Source organism: Passer montanus, unplaced genomic scaffold (assembly GCF_014805655.1).
Source record: "Passer montanus isolate IOZ18808 unplaced genomic scaffold, ASM1480565v1 scaffold5, whole genome shotgun sequence".
Taxonomy (NCBI): Eukaryota; Metazoa; Chordata; class Aves; order Passeriformes; family Passeridae; genus Passer; species Passer montanus.
This window is the reverse complement of record NW_024369929.1, coordinates 6,667,705-6,677,124: the sequence shown is the minus strand read 5'-3', so window position 1 is coordinate 6,677,124 and position 9,420 is coordinate 6,667,705. Positions and strand designations below refer to the sequence as shown.

Genomic DNA, 9,420 nt, shown 5'->3' with positions numbered 1-9,420 from the left:
TTGAGAGCTGCAGCAGGGGAAGCAGAGTGCCAGAACTTGCCGTGGGGTGTGACCAGATTCAACCTCTGACTGCACAGAACAGAGCTCTGGTTTTAAGCAGTGTTTCACCACCAGGGACTGCACAAATTCCAGTGGCTTTTTAAACCACATCAAGCCCACAGTCGTCAGGTGACCGCTCCATTAATGTTCAATGCATCACACACAGCAAACTCAGCTGTGGTTATGGGCTGCTCACAGCACATGGATGTGGATGTTGTCAGCAAATAAAATAAGCGTCAAATAAAAGTTGTATGCAAAAGAGTTTAAAGTCATGTTTCATCATGTTTTCCCAATCTGAGAATCACAAGATTGTATTAAAATGCATGAGTGTGTCTGCATGCATGAACAGATCAATGTATTACATACAAGGGTGAAATCTACAATGTTCTAAAACCAAAATTCCCATTGATTTTGGAGACTATATTGTATTGCCAAGATATTTTTCATGATAGTAACAAAGCATAATTAAAATAATTTACATTGATACAAGACTACTTTCCTAGGAATGCACTTTATCAAAGCTTTAAAAGAAGGAAGAGGTAGGTTTTGGTGGTTCTTAAGATAACAGATATTTTGAATATAACCAAAAAATTGGCTTAATCTTACAAATAAATGACCCAGCTATCACTGAGAAGAGTATCTATAGTAATTAAAAAATGAAACAAAAAATAATTATAGTGACTATACAGTTGAAAGTAAAAAAATATGATCTCATTTTCTACTCATAAAAAGACAGCACAACCAATTCAATTTGTATCCAATTTCTAATTTATTTCACTGTCAAATTAAAAGCTTTCAGAATGATAAACATCTGGCTAAGTGACAGGGAACTGGAAGGTAGTAAATGGCACACTAAAAAGCAAAATTAAAAAAAAATTAAAAACTCTTTAACATAGCTGCAAATAGAATTTTCAGACAGTGGCCTGAGACGCTCTCGAAGAAAATATTTATTCTAGAATTTTACAAGCCTTATTAGTAATCTGCAAATATTAATAAACAATTTTCATTTTATAGATTGTTCACTTTCTGTATTCTCCAATACAATCCAATGTTATAGCCTCAGTTAATATCCTATTAAATTCAATTCTAACCTCAAAAGAAAATTCCACTTGACAATTTCCAGTAGAAAGGAATGCAGTGCCATTTGATAGAGGAAAATAGTTCAGAATTTAAGCCAAATAAATTATTTGTAATTTAAATTTGTAAATTGGAATTTGCTCCTGACATAAAATTTTAAACAGGACTTAGGAGGTTAGACTGTTAGGTGATGTTGTATTGAGTCCTACCTACTGTTACTGTAAGCCTTAAAATTTACTATATTGATTTATGAAAGTGCTGGGTTTGCACGCTGTGATAATTGTTCCTTTTTCAAATGCAGATCCTTAATTCCACAGTGTAGGCAAGCAGTGGATTCCACACACCTGTTCTGCTGTAGCACTCATTGCCCTCAGGTACAGCAGTGCATTCAAAAGGAACCACAGCCAGTCGCTCATAAAAACCCCATCAGTGCATTAAAAAGGAGCCACAGTCACTCATAAAGCCCCAGTGCTGCCATGACCTGAGGAGATGTTACACGAACACAAACTCCATAACCTGAGGAGATGTTACAGGAACACAAACTCCATAACCTGAGGAGATGTTACATGAACACAAACTCCATAACCTGAGGAGATGTTACACAAACATAAACTGACATAACCTGAGGAGATGTTACACAAACATAAACTGACATAACCTGAGGAGATGCTTCACCCCGCAGGTGTTTGCTCTCACCTCTCCGTGCAGGTAGCCTTGCTCAGGTACCAGCACTGCCCAGGAGCTCTGCAGGAGCTCCAGCAGGGCCCAGCAGATGGCGAATTTCTCCTGCCACAAGCACAGCTCAGCTCTGGCCAAGTCCCTGCTGATGGACCACGAGACTCCTGGGCTCACTCAGTTATTAAACACTGCTTGAGGAAGACATGGAGTCATTCTGGAGTCATTCAAAGTGCGAAAACCAGCCCAGGGACAGAATTTATTGAATATTCCATTTATTTATTATTCCAATTAGCACTGGCACAGAACATTTTCCAGTATCACCTTTTGCTAAAATAATTCTCCCAGTCAAGTTGAATCTTTATGTATCATTTGGCATCAAGATCAGCAGAACCTAACTTGGTAGGGCTCAAAATGATTTCTGAGAAACTGTAGGGCTTTGCTGGTATTTTAAGTATGATTCAACAATTAATTTGATGTACTCATACCAACACATTCTCTCAATATGATATCTTAATACAATATTTTCTCTGTTGCTGGCTTAATTTAATGTAGTGCCTCTATGGCATTATTCCATAGCAGAACAGCAATCACTAAGGAAACATTCTGGTCCTTGAAGTCAGATTTTTATGAGTAATGCAGGGCCCAACACCTCATGGAGCCTCACCACACTTCTACAGAAGGTACCAACTTATCAGCCCAAGAATTGAGCAGGTCTTCGTAAATAACTCTTTATTCTTTAATTAATTGCTGGTCAAAAATCAAGTCAGATTCAAAACAGGGCATATTTGGCACAATGTGCACAACTCTATTAAACAACCTGATTAGAGCTGAAATACCTCCCACTGGATTTCAATCATTTAATTCCTCTTTAATTTCAGAAGGGCTGATTAGCATTTCACTCAATACCTTATAAACTTACCCTTACCTTGTAATGATATGTAGATGGAGTTGAATTTCATTCTCCATTTAACAATCATTGAAATATTCTTGGCAAGCAATTATAGATCAAAATAACTATATTCAGAGACTGCACCTTCTAACACCTATATGCACATTTGTGTTTACATTCATCCTTTTTAATTCCAACAAATATTGGAAGATATTTTTCAGTGTTAAACAATAGTTCAAGAGAGACATGAGAAGAGTATAAATCAGTATTATTATAATATTAAGTATGGTGCTAATTGCATTAAGAAAATTGCCACTTACTGCCATTTCAGAAAGCACATAATTAAATTTTGCAAAAGAACTCAGTCCAGCTACTGAATGAATTCTAAAACAGCTGCAAATGGATCTTTTTCTGTTTGAAATGTTTTCAAATGGAATATCACCAGCTCAGATGTATAAATACAAATGAAACTGCATGCATGGTCTTCCTCCTAATGTTAACAACAATGAAAAGAAGACAAATACATTCTACAGAAGTGTTATCAACCCATTGTATCACTTCACCTAATGAACTCAAAGCATGTTATGAGTATCAATTAAATCTTTGCAATGAATTTGATTTCATAAACTCCTGCCTCAAGGAAAGGTTACAATAAAAAAACCAATATAACTGTGTGGCTCTGGATCTAATTACTCATGGGCCCCTTCACTCAGATGAGGTTTGGTCAAAACCCCAAGGCATGGGGACAATAATCCATTTTAAATGTCTTTGGTTAGATGTCAGGATATATTTGAGTCTGCATCTATGAGGATGGTGTGAGTTAACAAGATTACATAGACAGCAAACATCTGCCCACATAAACCATGCCATTAACAGTTTAACCAAAGGCTGTAGAGCAGGAACTGTCCCTGACAGTACTTTGGCTCCAACCTCCAGTAAAGCTCAGGGACAGCAGAAAGTTTCAGACTAAAGGGAAATGGGAAGGTGAGCCACTCCTACTGTAAATGTGGCTTGAGAACCTACAGGTGAAGATGATGGCATCACCATCAGGAAGAACATCTCGTCAGAACTGGAACACAATCCATTGTTGGGACACCCCACCTTGGAAGGAACAGGACTGACCTTAATAATACATATGTGTAATTTTATTACATAATCAAGATGCAAGAACACTTCAAGAAGGATCTATACATCTTGTTAAAACATGCCAGTTGTAATTTATTATTGCTTCCTCATTATTAACTGGGTTAGCAGTAAATTATTGTGTGTTTCCCTTTTTTGCAGGCAAATATCCCATTTGAAATAACACATACAAGAACCTCAAACTTTGGCTGTTTTTTCAACAGCTACTCAAAATTATATCAAGGAATGACAAGGATATCAAGAAAAACTCCCCATTTTCAGTTCCTGCTACTCACTACAGCTCTTTGTCACAATAGCAGCATGTCACCTGGCAAATAGAGAAGTCTGTTGAAATTTTCTTAAGTTAGTCTCTTATCACTCATTGGTTCTGGAAATGCCAAGGAAACTATGACACGACTCCAGAAAGGGTAAATTGATTTGGAGAACTGCATCCTAGAGGGTTAAAGGTTTTCAAGCAGCACTCTAGTACAAAACACTGACACAAGCTGGTGAGGTTTGTGATTCACAGGACAAGGAAGTTTTTGCAGATGACACAAAAAAGTTGTTCTCCCTAGTGAGCATTTACCCTCCTGGGCTCTTTGGACACTGCTCAAAAAGACCTGTGGGACAACTCCAGCTTCTGTATTTCTGAGCCAAGGCTCAGAAATTTGCTAATTCTGCCAAAAGGAGAATCCAAGTACATGTACTTGGGAAAAAAAACCCAAACTCACCACTCTACCAACCAAAACCACAGCATATTTCCTGAAATAGGGGCAATGATGCAGTGTGCAGTATTGACATGCAGGAATAGTGTCCAAATTTATAAACTACTAAAAACTCAGTTTTGCCATGTCCTTTATATTTGTCAAGTTATGGGTCATAATTTTTTGAGCAGATTCAATAATGGACCTACTTAAATTTCAAAATACTTACAAAATTTTCTGTTTAAGCCTGCTAACATGTATCTGTTTCCACATTGATTTTTGTAATTAAATTATGAAATTCCCAAGTCTCCTGTGAGAATTCAAGGAGTTCTCCAGAGAACAGAGAGCAGGAGCAGAACATGATTGGAGCAGTAGGAGATTAAACCAATCCACAGCACCACTTCAGTGTTTGGCTTCTGAAGAAGCTGATGGCTTAGAAGTGTGTTTCAGGGACACCATAGTCTTTCAAACAAAATACCACTGAGTGAACTTGGATCACACTAAAAACCCTTAATGAATATTACTGGAGTGGAGCCTGTACAAATGCAGTGAATACTCACATATTGGTCCCCAGTCCAAAAAGTTAAAAAATAAACTGAAGTGGGACATTTATTAACCAAGCCTTTAGAGAACTTACAATGTGTGGTTACAGGGGTTCATCTCAATATTCTGAGCAAGTCTAATGAAATGTCATGGAAAGCCAGTGGGATTTAGAAGTGTAAGTTTTATGATTGCTCCTGAAAGCAAGGAAAAATTAATCTTAAACACATTTTAAAATTAATATCAAAGACTCCATGTTCTTCTAATTGATTAGCAATAAGCAGCAGTACCCATGTACAACATAAATCCTAGACTGTGTCCCTTCAGCCTGACCTCTGGGATTCTGTATAGCTTACCTCATCTGCAGAGCTTTGCAACTGTTATTTTTTTATAGTATTTTAACTCTGAAATATTAAGCTTGCACTTTGTGCCACAATCTGGCTTTGTGCATGCAAAACGTGTTCAGATTCTGAATTGCCTTGGAGAAAAAAAAACACTTATCTCTGAATTGTCTTCAAATCCATTTCCAGTGTATAGAAAAAACCTTTTCAACTCTTGGAGATTTAATTCAGGTTACATTCAATAACAAATTGAATGTAACCTGAATGTACTACAGATTCTTGTAGTAGCCAGACATCTGTATTAATTTCTGTATCAAAGTTAAAACACATATCTAGGAAAACTAAAGATTTAATTAACACCTCTTGAGAGCCATTTCTAAAATTACAATTTGACCACAAGTATTTGCTAACCCTTCAGTATAATATGGGGTTTTGGTGTTACAGAATATGCAGAAATGGATATGTCTTAACTATGCAAGACTGTAAAGCCTATAGTCTGATTACTTTAACAGAAGCACTGAGAAGTTTAATGAAGATAAATAATGCCCTCCCCTTGCTAATGATGATTCTGCTGGGTTATTAGAAGATGGTTTATGCACCACCTCTTTTGTGTGTAACCTAGTATGGAAAGGGAGGAACAAGGACTGTTTCACCAGCTACATGAATAGATACATGCAGAAATCAAAGAATAACCTGTACATTGCTAATCTCATTTACTCAAAAATAAGGATTATGCAATGGTACATTCTTTTTGTGTGCTCTCATTGCAAAAGTTTTTGCACTTAATGTAATAAAAAGAGGAAGAGAAGAAAAAATTTTAACTATATTCAGTCCCATATACACCGGTTTACTAAACCATGTAGCAATATAAAACCACTGTATCTGAGGAAAAAAACCACACATACCTAATTTATTAGATGTGATGGAGCTTTCTTACAAAGACACAAATTTTGTGTTCGCAGCTCTTTAAACAAAAGTAAGCTCAAGAAATAAATTGGACTTTCCTAATCCTGGTTGCACAGAGCTCTATTCCTACTCACCAAACAGAACCTTTTTGTCTTCCTCCCAGCCCTTGGGGAATGGTGTACCAGGGAGAGAAATGCCTTCGTAAACCACAAACCACAAAGACTGAAATGGGATCACTGCATCTAAACCACACAACTTCTTGAGCAAGAGCAATTGCTTCTATTGAGAACAAACTGGATGAGCACTTGAACTCTGATATTGTCCCTTAGAACGTGACAGAGAACCATGTAGATGGAACATACACATCAAGAGTCATGCTTAGACAAGACACTTGTCAAACAATTTTCAGTTTAATTATCTCACAGGAGTAAAAATACCAGTTAATAAATCTTGACTGTAAAGTCAAATCTATTGTGCTTTCAAAATTAAATGTACAAAAGAAGCTACACCAAGACTTCTTTAATTATTCAGGGAATAAGATGCCTCCAATATCTCTTTAGAATTAAATATCTTTTGAAGACAAACAATGCAAGAATGAAACATTCATTGCAAACTGGCTTAAATTATTTTCCAGGTGTCATGCATTAATAGCAATATGGTTTTGCCAAGAGGGCATATCATTTTTTGGGCCTAGAGCAATGACTCACAGCAATAATTATCTTTTATTAGACTGGTGCTTGTGTACAAGATAAACAACTGATAAGCAACAGAGCTGTCCATCACAACTGTCCTGTCAGGCTGTTATTAAAGAATGTCAAAGGACTGATTGTTGTGGGGGTGATTATATCAAGTACATGCATGCATATAAAAAGCTGAACACTTGAAATTTCTCCATTGGCAAAACCCCATCACTGGTCAGACCACTCAACAAAAACATTAAAAAAATCCCATTCAATTTTGCATAAAAACACCAGTAAAGAAATTAAAAAGTCTGAGAACCTGTATTAAAAGATGCAATATTTTTGCCTCACATAAGGCAGATTATCTAAGACATCTTGGCTGTATCTAATTCTTAAAGAAGTAAAAGGCAATACAAAAGCCTAAACAGACTTTATCCTGTTCCCATTTTAACCAAAGGAGATTTTGTCAGTACCTTTATTAAGGATACGCTACATTTACACTTTTGTAACATGAAGGACATTTGTTCCCAGTCAACTCTGCTGCAATATTTTCTCCCCATATCCATGATAGAGAAGGACATCATTCTACAGACCTCTCCTTCACACCAGTGGAGTGCCTTTTTGATATTTTTATGCCTAGAATACAAGTCAAATGCAAGTCTACCCATTTCCTCTAGTTCTGCTGGTTTCAGCCTTGAAAGAAGATACTGAAAAAACTGTAACTATACCTGAACCAAAGGAGGCCTTACTCATGCAAACCCCAAATCCTTAATTCAAATACTTAATCATAATTAATGGTTTATTCATCACCATTTTTCTAACTTCAAAATTGTGACTTGATATCTAGAGATCTGCAAATAAGAATGGTGCTCCTCACAAGCCAGCCCAATCTCAATAAAGATTTAATAACATGCTTTGGAAAGAGTATTGTTTTATTCTAAAATTTCCACACCTTCACCATGCCTGTCAATGGTACAAAACAAAGCAGAAATGTCTTCATTTCAAACGAGATTGTTTCTTCAGCTGTCCCCTGTGACGGAACCAGGCAATAGTTTACATTTTTTGCTATGAAAAAGTCTTATAGGAGTGTCCTTGCCTTTTACATCAAAGTGTGAGGTTCTGTCTTCCCCACCTCCAATCTCAGAAACCAGGACCTCTGCCTGTTTAACACATGCACACACAGAAATCTGAGGTCTTTAGCTGGGACATGTGTAGCATTCACATTTTCTGAAAAATCCCTTCACCCAGGACTTTTCTCCTGGGAAGATGAGGAGCCTCAGAGAAAGAGGAAAACAATATTATCTCATTTGCTTCTCCTCTGTTTTGTTCATGTGGAATGTGTTTGGAGATTGTGAATTATTTTCACTCATTGGCCAACCAGTGCCAAGCTGTGTTGGGACTCTGGAGAGAGTCATGAGTTTTCATTATTATCTCTGTAGCATTCTGTAAATACGAATCTTTCTAAAATATATTTTTAAAAAAGGTAGTAAAAGCTGTATTTTCCATTCTGAATAATCCTAATGCTTTGCTGGTCAGTCATGATACAGTTACCACAGCACCTTCCCATCTACCAACCCAGTGGGAAAGCTTCTCAGACCAACAGTGAGAAAATCCATCAACTCTGAATCAAAGTAGAAAATTCTGATATGGACTGTCAAAGGTAAACATGTTTACTAATCAGCCTTTCTTGCCTAAGTTTTAAAAAGGAATGAGTTTTAAAAAGGAATGATATTCAACAACATTTTGATAAAGCAGCCAAAAATAACAATGCAACTGTCAGTCCTTACTGGGCAGCAAAGTGTTTGCTGGGCTGGGAATAATTCAGCCAGCAAAAGGTATTTGGTTAATTCATGTGATTAAATAACATCTTTTTAAGAAAGTTCTCTTGCATTTCAGACACTCCTCACCTGCAAGTGGTCACTGGCTCATCATCTCTTCAGAATGATATACAGTATAAAAACACAAAACAGAATGAAACCACAAAACAACAAAAAAGTTATCAAAGATTTCCACATTAAAAAGACTGAATGTGGCATCCTCTCTCAAGTATTGCCCTGAAACATTGCTGACCCAGGAGTTCAAGATTGAAAAGGAAGATGAGATTTGGCTATTAAATATGTATACAGATTTCTGAACTGTGAGGAAGACAAAAACCCGTAAATTTACAGGTTTACCACATGTAACATTCACATACAATTTTTCAGAAACTGTGAACTGTGAAATACACAGTATTTCTTTATCTCCACTTTAAATTTGACAAGTCAAATCTGAAATAATTTATCTAAACACCTTAAATTTCCAAGTTTGTTGAATTCAAACAGCCTCATATGGGGAAAAAATTCATGATATGATGGTTCAGGAAAAGATCAAAGTAACAATATTCTGGAACTGGGATAAAGTTTCATGCCTTTTAGAGACAGAATCTGTGCAATTAAGGGTTAAGC

At 36.6% G+C, this 9,420-nt stretch overlaps 1 protein-coding gene across 2 annotated transcripts in view; it reads right to left on the bottom strand.

Moving 5' to 3' along the window:
* Positions 1 to 9,420, bottom strand: part of GLDN (gliomedin) — a 92,491-nt gene that overhangs the window by 53,325 nt on the left and 29,746 nt on the right. The window lies entirely within an intron of this gene.